The 5,990-nt window shown below is 45.4% G+C and overlaps 2 non-coding genes across 2 annotated transcripts; both read right to left on the bottom strand.

Moving 5' to 3' along the window:
• Positions 1–4,857: 4,857 nt before the first annotated feature.
• LOC121177288 lies at positions 4,858–5,048 on the bottom strand. The gene has a single exon (XR_005893209.1). It is a non-coding gene; the product is annotated as a U2 spliceosomal RNA (small nuclear RNA).
• A 516-nt stretch (positions 5,049–5,564) lies between these two features.
• On the bottom strand, positions 5,565–5,728 carry LOC121177244. Its single transcript, XR_005893200.1, has one exon. It is a non-coding gene; the product is annotated as a U1 spliceosomal RNA (small nuclear RNA).
• Positions 5,729–5,990: the final 262 nt, after the last annotated feature.

Raw genomic sequence — 5,990 nt, forward strand, 5'->3', positions numbered from 1 at the left:
GTCGACCTGTCAGGTAGTCCTCAATCCATGAGACAAGGGGAGCCTCCACCTGCATCTTCTCTAATTTAGCACTCAACAGTCTCGGCTGGATGGTGTTGAATGCAGAAGAGAAGTCAAAGAACATGACCCGTACTGTGGTGTTCAGTCTGTCCAGGGAAGAGTAAGCCCTCTGCAGCAGGTATATTATTGCATCATCAACTCCCACCTTGGGCTGATATGCAAACTGCAGTGGGTCTTGGTATGGGCTCACCAGGGGTCTGAGGTGTGACAGCACCAGCCGCTCCATGACCTTCATAACATGAGAGGTCAGTGCAATAGGCCTGAAGTCATTCGGTGCCACAGGGTGGTTCTTCTTTGGCACCGGGACCAGGCAGGATGTTTTCCACAGCACTGGAATCCTCTGCAGGTGAAGACTCTGATTGAACAGGTGCTGCAATACTCCACACAGATGGCTGGAGCAATTCCTCAGCACCCATGGGCTGATGCCATCAGGTCAAGTAGCCTTTCCCTGGTTGAGCCTCTCCAACTGTCTCCTCACCTGGCTGGGTGAGATAGTTGGTCCTATCTGGGGGGAGGGTGAGATGGTTGGGTCTGTTTGGAGAGGGGAGGGGGAGGAAGATGGCGGAGGTGTTAGGGGCCCTGGGAGGTGTGAAGAAGTCCACTGATCACTCAGAGGAGAAGTGGGGGCACAGTTGGGGGAGGGGGAGCTGGAATCAAACCTGTTGAAAAACTGGTTTAACTCATTGGCGCGGTCCACATTCCCTTCAGCTACACATCTCCCTTTCCTCTGGAAACCAGTGATTGCTCTCATTCCACTCCACACGTCCCTGGTTTGGTTCCTCTCCAGTCTCTCCTCCAGCGTCCTCCTGTAGGTGTCCTTACTCTCCTTCAGACTGTGTTTCAGTTCCCTCTGGACTCTCCTGAGCTCAGTGTGGTCCCCAGCCATGAAGGCCCTCTTCTTATCATTCAGAAGGGCCTTCTGGTCACTTGTCACCCATGGTTTATTGTTAGGGTAAGAGCGCACCTTCTTGGTTGGGATGGAGTTGTCCATGCAGAATTTGATGTACTCAGAAACACAGTCAGTTAGTCCATCCAGGTCGTCACCACGTGGTTCATACAGAGCAGGCCAGTCAGTGGTTTCCAGAGCATCACGCAGGGCGTCCATGGCACCATCAGACCATTTCCTAACAGTCCTCACAGTGACTGGCTGCTGCTGAACCACAGGTGTGTATGAGGTGTGTAAATGTCTGGTCTCAGCTGCAGGTGTCCCTGCTTGCTGAGAAGGTGTTGTGCTCAGAGGCTGTGTGAGGAGGGGAAAGGGGGCGGGGGGGCGGCAGTTCACCTCTGGGTCTCTCCCAAATGGAACTGAAAAGGAGGGGGTCTAATGGAATTAGTGGGCTAAAGTCACCTTGACTTTCTTCCAAATAACGCACATTTCATTCATATTATTAATACAGGGCTCTAATTCCTGCACGTTTTTTTCTGAATTGTGTGAAATGGCTAATAAAAAAAGTAATACAAAACAATTATGTGGTCACCAAGGTAAATTGGAACTGTACCTGAGGTCGACCATGTCTCAGGAAGGACTCACTGGCCTTGCTGTCATCAGTATCAGTCACTCAATAGGGGAGCAGATTTCGTATGATAACATTATTGATGATTTTGCATCAAGTAGGTCAGAAAGGTCAGGTTTTAGTTTTAGTTTTTTATTTGCTGCTCTTAATGCAATACTGTTATAATTAGATTTCCTTTAGTGTGTTTTCATTTGTGTGATGAAGGATTTGTGCTATTCAAAATATTTATTCTATATTTTATTTGTATATTATTCTTTTATTTTATTTTTCTAAAATAATAAAATAGTATTGTTTTTATGTTATTATTATTCTCTGCTGTTGTTCTGTGTTATTGTGTATATTTTTGCCACTTTTATGTATATAGAGTATATTTATTTAATTTCTGATAAAAATTCAGAAATTAAATGGGGGTGGGGTGGGGGGGATGGGGATGGGGTTGGGGGGGGGGGGGGGGGTGCTCGGAGGGGGTCTCGCCCAGGGAGTAATTCAATGTAGAACCGCCACTGGAGCTGATGAATGAATGACTACCTGCTGCATAATCAGACTCATCACTATGTTATTCACTGCACAAGCAGCTGCACACTGGTTCACACCTGAGAGAATAATGTCTGTCACTGTTCAGTTAGAAGAGAAAAGAAAAAGCAGGTGGTAGAAGAAAAACTGATGAGAGGAGGAAATGGAGGAGGTTGAGAAAAAGATGAATAATTACTGAACCTGCAACATCAGCAGACGCCTGTCAGTGCCAAAGAAATGATTCTTATCAAGAAAGGCAGCGATTAAAGCAACTAGCCTCATCTTCATGTCCCAGATGCTCACACAGTTTTTGAAAAGTAAAGTAAACCAGATGAAAATAAATCATTCATGATTTGACTCAAGATGAAGAAAAAACATCTCTTTACCTGGATGCATGAAATAAATGTAATAAATCAGTGAAGGTTCAGAACGGTTTCAGTAAAATATCACAGATCTTATTTAAAGCTCTGCTACTCTGTCACAGCAGACAGCAGGAAAATGACAGTGAGAAGACTAAAGGAGACATGGAGCTTTGTCCTGGTTTGAGGGACAGAAGATGGAGGACGGTCTGTGTGTGGTTGCTCTGTCTGGGGAGTCTGGTGGAGAAGAGACAGAGAGAACAGAGGTCCAAACTCTGACAGGACACAAGAGAGCAGCTCCAGCCCTCTGACAGAAGACAGGCTGGGAGGGAGGACACCTCTCATCTCATTTCTATTATCAGCTGAATAAATGTTCATTTTCTCCATCATGAAGGGTCATCAGCTCGCCATCTGCTGGGCTACAGAGCTGATCAGCTCAGCAGATGTGTTGTGATCTAATAGGATCAGACAGGTGGAGACATGAAGGATGAAAACAGCTCTGCTCCAATGAAGGAAGCAGAACTAGAAACAGGCAGAGAAACTTTCATTCATGCATCTTGGTTTAATCTTTAAAGTTTATCCTGGACCATGGAAAATAAAAGCCCCAGAAAAAGCTAGTACTCCTGACATCGGGAATGAATTTTAAAATGACTCATGAGCTGATTTAAAAATCTCAAATGTTTTGATGTGCATTTAAAAATATAAAGTATGAGGGAAAGCTGTGTTTTTATTCAGTGTATTGAAAACTCACCACTTCAAGCTTCTCCTTCCTCCACCTGTTTCTCTCCCTCCTTTCATCTGTCTCTATGTAGACTCACTCCTTCCTGTACTGTCTCTCTGCATCTCCTTCATTTCACCTTCAGCTTTACTTTTCATGTCAGTATCATCCACATACAGAGACGATAGAAGCAAATGGGTCATTTAGCAAAGACGAACACATCAAAGATAAAACACAAACTTTCTACATGCTGCTAAAGTCAGAAACACACTCAAACACTAAAATTCTCTTGTTGTTTCTCAGGAAACACATGCACGCCCTCCTACAGACTGTCCACACTGCTGCTCTCTGTGTCTGTGAGATCACTCGTCACCACTTTGTTCCTCCAAATATAACAGTGATAATATTTGTGTCTGTGAAAGGACACATATACACACACTGTTACACATTCTCCACCTCCTTTGTGTGAGGTGTGTGTGAAGTGTGGAGGCGAGCGTCACAATGACTGACTTCTTCTCTCTGCTTGGTTCCACTCAGCTGCCTGTCACTGACTCTTCAGAGCAAAGTGTTGGAGGTTAAAGATCTATTTACTGAAGCTGGAGCTTTTAACAGGCCACATTATGATAGAGTGTGAAACATACAACAGACGAGGATGAGAGTCAACAATCTGAGAAAGCAGTGAGTTCTCAGCCTGATGCTTCAAACCTCTCTGGGCTCATCACATCAGCAGGCTCAGAGGTGAGGCTTGTTTGTTTTCTACTAATTCTGTCCTTCTAAAAAAAAGTTCTACTGTGAGTTTTTAGTGAAAGGATTTATTATGAAGTGATGGAAACACAAAGACACATCACAGTCATTTCTACCAGCAGCTGCAGACAGACGTCATCAGAAGGCCTCTTCACTTCACTCTGACAGAGATGTGCAGCCCAGTTCAGCCTCTGAACAACAAACCTGTGCAACACTGCTGGGATGGAAGTCGACTCATCGCAAAATAGTAAGTAGTAGAAATGAAAGTCACCCACTTTGCACATGCACCATGACAGTGAACACAACACAAACAATACAGCAAGCATATACAGCAACAAGTGTTAAAATGTGTAGGAGGTTGCTGCTGATTTTAGAGTCACAGATAAAGTAACAAAAAAAATTAGATTGGGATTGGTGTGTGTGTGTGTGTGTGTGTGTGTGTGTACTAGGATTTGTTGTTGTGCATGACATTTGTGATTCTGAAGCCATTATCTTTTATTTATACAAGCAAAATAACAACATCTGGCACACATTTCTTGCGCAAACAAGCAGCAAAGTCGGACAGGAGAGCTCACACTTCATTTTGTGAAAACAACTTAGAGCAAAAGAGTACGGTGTGGGGACTCAGCCGGACTTTGACTCAGCTTCAACTGGCCCACAGCTGGGTCTACAGCCTGGCCTGAAAAATCCACAATAAAACCAGGCCTGGCTTTTACATGGAGACTACAAAGTCTGGGAAATGATCAGGCGTCTTCAGGGAGTCCGCGACCAATCATCGTAGCCGAAGTGCACTGTGTTGTTGAGCGGGGTTCCCTGGGTGATATCAGCAAATCAACTGACTGGTTGTGCACAATTCACTTGGTAAAAACTTTGGCGCATTTTCCTTCAGCCACTGTAAAAGTTTGACTCTTAACATTTGTGTCAGCGCTTGATTTTCTACAAAGCAAGAGAAAGGTGCACCGTTCCTTGCAGCACTGCAATGCCAGGTCGATGCGTGGAGTGAGCGGAGCAAGCTCCCTTTTCAGCTCCCTCTCCTAAAAATGGGTTTAATACGTTATCCCCATATAGGGGACATATCAGATATTAAACTGATAAGAACAGATACTACACTTGATCTTAGCCAAAAGGCCGAGAAGCGATGAGGCCCAAGCGTTTGATGTCCAAATCAAGGTCTTGGTACAACCATCACTTGTCGCGGCGTCCCGTTTGTAAGCCAGCTTATCAATTGCCGCCACTTAGCAACTCCGCCCATCTGTCTGCTGTGTACTTTTCCCTGCCGCTATACAAAGATGTTTGACTTTTCACCAACTCAAAAGGCTCAGCCATACAGCAATGCCTAAAAATAAAGCATACTAGAACAACATCTAGCACACATTTCTTCCACAAACAAGCAGCAAAGTCGGACAGGAGAGCTCACACTTCATTTTGTCATGGAAAGGCCACGCCCACCCAACACGGGTAATTGTCATGACTAAACACGCCACTCTGTTGCGTACGCCAGGGAGCTTCTGCAGAGCAACACTGCCGCTTTGTGGACAGACTGCAAAAGCTGACATAACTCCAAATCAACAAAGCCACCTCACAAGAGGTAGAGTCTTCAACAGGTTAGCACATAGGCATTCCTGACACATTGTGTTTTCTCCTACACGCACGCATCAGGGGAGAGCACGAATGCAGTCCCTCACTACCAGAAATTATGCAGTCAAGATTCCCACATTTGGGGAATCCACAGGGGTCAGCACAGCCGGAGTACAATGGCTGAGCCTCACCCTGGGTGAACCACCTTGTTGATCATGGTATCTCCCCTGCCAGGTAAGTATGAGCTGCAGTTGGAAGAGAGCGGGTGGTGGTCACCAGGCACAGCACTCTGGCTGACGGTGCCTACAATGCATAATCCCACATTTCAGTGCCTTGAGCATCAGCTCCCCTTTGTCTGTTACGTTTATGGCTGAAAAGACACAAACACTGCTGCAAATAGGCTGGGGCGTGCGGCAAACACGCTTTGTTGGATCCACCCATCATGCACTGCTCTGCAAAAAACAAAGGAACACTGTGTGAAATGCCACTAGTCAAAGAAAGCAA

This window comes from Toxotes jaculatrix, chromosome 2, assembly GCF_017976425.1.
Source record: "Toxotes jaculatrix isolate fToxJac2 chromosome 2, fToxJac2.pri, whole genome shotgun sequence".
Lineage (NCBI taxonomy): Eukaryota > Metazoa > Chordata > Actinopteri > Toxotidae > Toxotes > Toxotes jaculatrix.